General features: G+C 41.7%; 1 pseudogene; it reads left to right on the top strand.

The window, feature by feature from the left end:
• Positions 1–1,248: 1,248 nt before the first annotated feature.
• On the top strand, positions 1,249–2,555 carry LOC105705682 (lysosomal cobalamin transporter ABCD4-like; annotated as a pseudogene).
• The last annotated feature ends 3,445 nt before the right edge of the window (positions 2,556–6,000 follow it).

Below are 6,000 nucleotides of genomic sequence, written 5' to 3'. Positions count from 1 at the left end.
CATCATAAATCAAGTTTCTGTATATGCGTGAGTCTGTTCCAGTCTCTCCAATCTGTTTCATTAGTCATTTTGTTGAGCTCTGTTTCATACTACACTGTCTGAAATTGTTTTATATCTTTATTAGAAGTCTTGGTAGCTGGCTGACTAAGCCTCTTACTTTATTCTTCTTACCAATATCTTCACTATTCTCTGTCCTTTGGTAGTTCATATATATTTCTGAGTTAACTTTGCATGTCTACAACAATGTTGTGGATTTGAATCTATACATTCATTTAGGAAAAACTGACTCTTTTGCCGTTGATTCTTTCATATCATGAGTATGAGCTCTTCTTTTCTCTAGGTCCTCTTTAATATTGTCCACAGATTTTATAATGTTCTCCATAAGATTGCACATATTTTTATTAGCTTAATTCCCAAGTAGTGCACACTTTTCAGCAATATTATGCAGTAGGTAAGGGAACAGACTTTGGAAATCCCAGATCTTCCATTTTCTGATTGTATGACCTTGGAAAAATCACTTAGCCCTTTGTGCCTTGGCTTTCTCATCTATAAAGAGGGAATATTTCTATGCCAAATCCCTGGAATTGTTGTGAGGACTAAATGTATTCTAAATTGTTTGCAACACTGCCTGGCACAAATAAATGTAATGTGTTTGCTATTATTATGTTGAGGAGAACATTTTTCATAAAAGATTAATTCGTGCCTGAAAAATATATATATATGCATTTATTGGGAAGAATAGTCCATACTGTACACTCTATCAGCTTTTTAACCATATTGTTCAAATCATCTACATGCTTAAAAATATATTACCTAATTGATCTATCAATTACCATTATGTTAATAGATTTGTCAAACACTACCTCTAATTCTGTCATTTTTCTTTTCTGCAATTTGAGATGATGAGTTGAGATGCATCCAAGTTCAGAAATGTTTGTTTCTTCCTGGTCAGTTTAGCTTTAAAAAAAGTTTAGGGAGTCCGTCGGGTCTCAGGTCATGGCGGTCCCTGGTCCCGTGCCCAGAGCTGGCGCCAGAGCAATTGGTGATCTACCATGTTGGCTTGATCCCCAGTCCCTACTATGGGGTCCTGGGAACAAAGACTTGGAAGCATTTAAGACTCTGACATTCCTGGCTGTCATGCTCATTGTTCTGAACTCCATGGGCCGTGTGCACTACACTCTCAACGTGCTGTGCGATGACATCGATAACCCAGACCAGCGCATCAGCCAGGATGTGGAGTGATTCTGCCGGCAGCTCAGCAGCATGGCCAGCAAGCTGATTGTCTCCCCCTTCACCCTTGTCTACTACACTTACCAGTGCTTCCAAAGCACAGGCTGGCTCTGGCCTGTGAGCATCTTCGGGTATTTCATCCTGCGGACTGTGGTGAACAAAACTTTGATGGGGCCCATTGTGACGAAGCTGGTGCATCAGGAGAAGCTGGAGGGAGATTTTAGGTTCAAGCACATGCAGATTCGGGTGAATGCGGAGCCTGCTGCTTTCTACAGAGCTAGGCGTGTGGAGCACATGAGGACAGACCGCAGGCTGCAGAGACTCCTTCAGACTGAGAGGGAGTTGATGTCCGAGGAGCTCTGGCTGTACATCGGCATCAACACCTTTGACTATCTGGGCAGCATCCTGAGTTACGTTGTCATCGCAATCCCCATTTTCAGTGGAGTCTATGGAGAACTGCGTCCCGCAGAGCTTAGCATCCCCGTCAGCAAGAACGCCTTTGTGTGCATCTACCTCATTGGCTGCTTCACTCAGCTCAGCGACCTGTCCACGACGCTGCTGGACATGTCCCTGAAGTCACAGGACTGTGAGATCCTGGGTGAGAGTGAGTGGGGCTTGGACAAGGCCCCGGGATGTCCAGCAGCAGAGCCAGCAGACACAGTGTTTCTCCTTGAGCAGGTCTCCATCTCTGCTCCCTCGTCTGACAAACCCCTAATCAAGGATCTGAGCCTACAGATCTCCGAGGGACAGTGCCTGCTCATCACAGGCAACAGAGGCACTGGCAAGATCTCCTTGCTCCGGGTTCTGGGCGGCCTCTGGATGAGCACACTTGGCTCAGTGCAGATGCTGATGGTCTTTGGGCCTCATAGGGTGCTATTCCTGCCACAAAAGCCGTTCTTCACTGACAGGACCCTTCGGGAGCAGGTGATATATCCCTTGAAGGAGATTTACCCTGACTCAGGTTCTACTGATGATGACAGGATCTTGAGGTTCTTGGAATTGGCAGGCCTGTCCAGCTTGGTGGCAAGGACAGAGGGTCTGGACCAGCAGGTGAATTGAAACTGGTATGATGTTCTGTCCCCGGGGGAGATGCAACGGCTCTCCTTTGCCCGACTCTTCTACCTGCATCTGAAGTACGCAGTGCTTGATGAAGCCACCAGTGCCCTGACAGAGGAGGGGGAGAGCGAGCTCTTTTGCATTGGCCAGCAGTTGGGGATGACGTTCATCAGTGTGGGACATCGACAGAGCCTTGAGAAGTTTCATTCCTTGGTTCTGAAACTCGTGAAGGAGGAAGATGGGAATGGATGAGAATCAAAGAGGAATGAAGCTCCAGCTTTTGGAAGGAGAGCTACACTCTGGTGGATCGGCAGCCCTCAGAGAGACCAGGAGGACTGACAGGGAAGAATGAGCCCAGGTTGGCCACATAGGTCCTGTGTAGGAGCCCTGGCAGTGGTGGGCTTAGCCCAAGTCTGGGTCTCTGGTGGGGACACTGAGTCTCCCAGGGTTCTGTCTCCCAGGATTCTGCTGCCTCAGCCAGAGCCTCCATATGCTTGAAGTTCTGATTACCTACAAATGATTTCAGATCGTGTTTGCTAAAAAGAAATCTGGAAGTGTGAAATCTGTAAGAAATGAAAGGTCAGGTTGGAAAGAAATCTCTTGGAGTCAAGACATCTGGAAATCTTTTAATCAGTTAAATTTTGCAGCAATAGATTTTTAACTTTAATCAAAAGACTCTAAGTTTTTTTATATAAGTTTTTTACAAAGAAAAGCTAAACATTAAAAATAATTGCAGATTTTTCTCTTTTTTATCATTAAAAAAATTTAGTAACTGTCATTATTTATTGTGACGTTGTTTGTCCAAATATATTTTTTATTTGAAAATATAGCTATACCAGCTGTCTCTATGTATTTTGTGGCATATCTTTTGCCAATCTTTTACTTTAAACTCTTCTGAACTGTTACGTTTTAGATGTTTTTATTATAACTTCTTAAAGCTTCTAACTGCAAGTGTTTCCTGTGCATTTTTGGTATAGCTGGGTTATTATTGCTTTAAGGTTGTGGTGGTTCTCGTTCACATTTTCATTTTTGTCATTTTCTATATTTTGCTTTATTTACACTTATTATAATTATTTACTTAGAATTACTTCTAATGTGTTTAATGACTTATATTAAGGTGATTCATCAGGCCATAATATATCAGATGAATTCAAGAGGGTAGAACAGTTAGGAAAGAGATTACGTTGTCTCAAACTGTAGCAGCAACAAAGGGAGTAGGAAGGAAGGGGGAAAAGAACCCTGAAGAGAAAACCTAAACCTGGATAACTGGCAAAATGATAAGGTCATTAACCAGCTTGGGAAGAAGTTCAGATTTGTGAAGAGTCACTGAGACAAACCCGCTCATCTGGAGATCTGGTTCTGGTGCCAGCACAAAGAACTTCAGGCACTAAACTCCACAGCTGAAAAGCTTGGCTGCACTCCACCGAATCAATCAAATTCCACTTTTCTGTTGATTTTTAATTAATATTTTCTAGTAAACAGGATGATCAGATAGGAGAGAAAGAAAACAGATGAGCAGATTTTTATAGTATATCCATTATTTATTTTATTAAGGACGATTATTTGTATTTTAAAATCATTTTATTTTTCTTATTTTAATTTTAATTTATTTCTTTAACTTTAGGTGCATACTATATCTAGCATTTCTCCCCATGTTATGCCTCCCCACCCTCCCTTCCCTCCCCACGCCCCACTGTCTCTCCCCTACACCCCCCAACTGCCCCCAGTGTGTGATGCTCCTCTCTCTGAGTCCACGTGTTCTCATTGTTCAACACCCAGCTATGAGTCAGAACACTTGGTGTTTGGCTTTCTGTTCTTGTGTCAGTTTGCTGAGAAGGATGGTTTCCAGGTTCATCCAAGTCCCTACAAAGGACACGAACTCATCGTTTTTTATGGCTGCATAGTATTCCATGGTGTATATGTGCCACATTTTCTTTGTCCAGTCTATCACTGATGGGCATTTGAGTTGGTTCCAGGTCTTTGCTATTGTACACAGGGCTGCAGTGAACATACGTGTGCATGTGTCTTTATAGTAGAACGATTTATAGTTCTTTGGGTATATGCCCAGTAATGGGATTGATGGGTCAAATGGAAATTCTATTTCTGGATCCTTGAGAAATCGCCACACTGTCTTCCACAGTGGTTGAACTAATTTACACTCCCACCAGTTGTATAAGAGTGTTCCTATTTCTCTGCATCCTCTCCAGCATTGTTGTCTCCAGATTTTTTAATGATCGCCATTCTAACCGGTGTGAGATGATATCTCAATGTGGTTTTGATTTGCCTTTCTCTAATGGCCAGTGATGATAAGCATTTTTTCATATGTTTGGTGGCCTCATATATGTCTTCTTCTGAAAAATGTCTGTTCATATCCTTCACCCACTTTTGAATGGGCTTGTTTGTTTTCTTCTTGTATATCTGTTTTAGTTCTTTGTAGATTCTGAATATTAGCCCTTTGTCGGATGGGTAGATTGCAAAAACTTTTTCCCATTCTCTTGGTTGCCGATTCACTCTAATGATGGTTTCTTTTGCTGTGCAGAAGCTCTGAATTTTAATTAGATCCCATTTGTCTATCTTGGCTTTTATTGCCATTGCTTTTGGTGTTTTAGTCATGAAGTCCTTGCCTATGCCTATGTCCTGGATGGTTTTGCCTGCATTGTCTTCTAGTGTTTTTACGGTATTAGGTTTTATGTTTAAATCTTTAATCCATCTGGAGTTAATTTTAGTGTAAGGTGACAGGTAGGGGTCCAGTTTCTGCTTTCTGCACATTGCTAGCCAGTTTTTCCAAAACAGTTTATTAAACATGGACTCCTTTCCCCATTGCTTGTTTCTGCCAGGTTTGTCAAAGATCAGATGGTTGTAGATGTGCGGTGCTTCTTCTGGGGGCTCTGTTCTGTTCCATTGGTCTATGTCTCTGTTTTGGTACCAGTACCATGCTGTTTTGATTACTGTAGCTTTGTAGTATAGTTTGAAGTCCAGCAGTGTGATGCCTCCGGCTTTGTTCTTTTTGCTTAGGATTGTCTTGGCTATGCAGGCGCTCTTGTGATTCCATATGAAATTTAAAGTGTTTTTTTCCAGTTCTGTGAAGAAGGTCATTGGTAGCTTGTTGAGGATAGCTTTGAATCTATAGATTACCTTGGGCAATATGACCATTTTCACAATATTAATTCTTCCTATTTATGAGCATGGAATGTTTTTCCATCTGTTTGTATCCTCTCTTATTTCATTGAGCAGTGGTTTGTAGTTCTCATTGAAGAGTTCCTTTACATCCTTTGTTAGTTGTATTCCTAGGTATTTTATACTCCTTGTAGCAATTGTGAATGGTAGTTCGCTCTTGATTTGGCTCTCTGTTTGTCTGTTATTTGTATATAGGAATGCTTGTGATTTCTGCACAATGATTTTGTATGCTGAGACTTTGCTGACGTTGCCCCAAATCTGTTTGAGAAGATTTGGGGCTGAGACGATGGGGTCTTCTAAATACACAAACACGTCATCTGTAAATAGAGACAGTTTGACTTCCTCCTTTCCTAATTGAATACCCTTTATTTCTTTTTCTTGCTTGATTGCTCTGGCTAGAAGTTCCAATACTATATTGAATAAGAGTGGTGAGAGAGGGCATCCTTGCCTAGTGCCTGATTTCAAAGGGAATGCTTCCAGCTTTTGCCCATTCAGTATGATATTGGCTGTAGGTTTGTCATATATAGCTTGTATCAT

This window comes from Aotus nancymaae, unplaced genomic scaffold (genome assembly GCF_030222135.1).
Source record: "Aotus nancymaae isolate 86718 unplaced genomic scaffold, 86718_ANA_hifiasm-v0.15.2.pri h1tg000049l, whole genome shotgun sequence".
NCBI lineage: Eukaryota > Metazoa > Chordata > Mammalia > Primates > Aotidae > Aotus > Aotus nancymaae.
This window is presented reverse-complemented; position numbering and strand designations above follow the sequence as displayed.